Here is an 846-nt window from a genome sequence, read left to right on the forward strand (position 1 = left end):
TATGCCGAACCAAAAATCAGGAGTGGGACTTGTCCCCATGAGGAGCCTGGTGGATGCTGAGACTGGGTGATGTCAGCTCACCGTGGCAGAGAATGGGTGGCAAGTGGAATCTGGTGTCCCCCCAGTCACCCAAAGCAGGGTGCAGGCACCTACCAGAAGTCTCATACCCCTCCCCCCCATATATCCATATAAAACGTATACATCCACATAAAACATATACATCTGTCTAAACCATAGACATCATTATAAAACATACACATCCATCTAAAATAATCTGTACAAGACATATACATCCATATAGACCATACACATAATTATAAAACATACATATCTGTATAAAACATATACAACCCTATATAACATATACGTCCATATAAACCATGCACATCATCATAAAACATACACATCCATATAGAACATGCACATCCATATAAAACATATACATCACTATATAACATACACATCCCTATATAGCATACACATCCATATAAAACACATCAGCTCTGAGGAGCCTATAATTAGCTACGGGGGGAAAAAAAAAAAGAAAAAAAAGAAAAATCCCAATTTCCCTCAGAAGCAGGGAGCAGGGAAGCAGTTTGCCGAAGGTCACCGGGGATGCCGGGGCAGCGTGGGAGCCCAGTGCTGAGGGTGGGAGAGGTGGAAGATCCATGGGAAAACACCAACCGTATCCTGGAAAAATAATATTTGGGATGTGTGACGACTCTGTAAAAAATGCCTAAACAGGATTAGAGGCTTTCATGGGAATTTCTGTCAGAAGTGAGCCAGTCAGAGGCACATGAAAGCTGTCAGCCCTTTTCTGAAAATACTCCGTCAGCGTCTGCGTGC

The sequence above is a fragment of the Pterocles gutturalis genome, unplaced genomic scaffold, assembly GCF_000699245.1.
Source record: "Pterocles gutturalis isolate BGI_N339 unplaced genomic scaffold, ASM69924v1 scaffold43501, whole genome shotgun sequence".
NCBI classification, from domain to species: Eukaryota; Metazoa; Chordata; class Aves; order Pterocliformes; family Pteroclidae; genus Pterocles; species Pterocles gutturalis.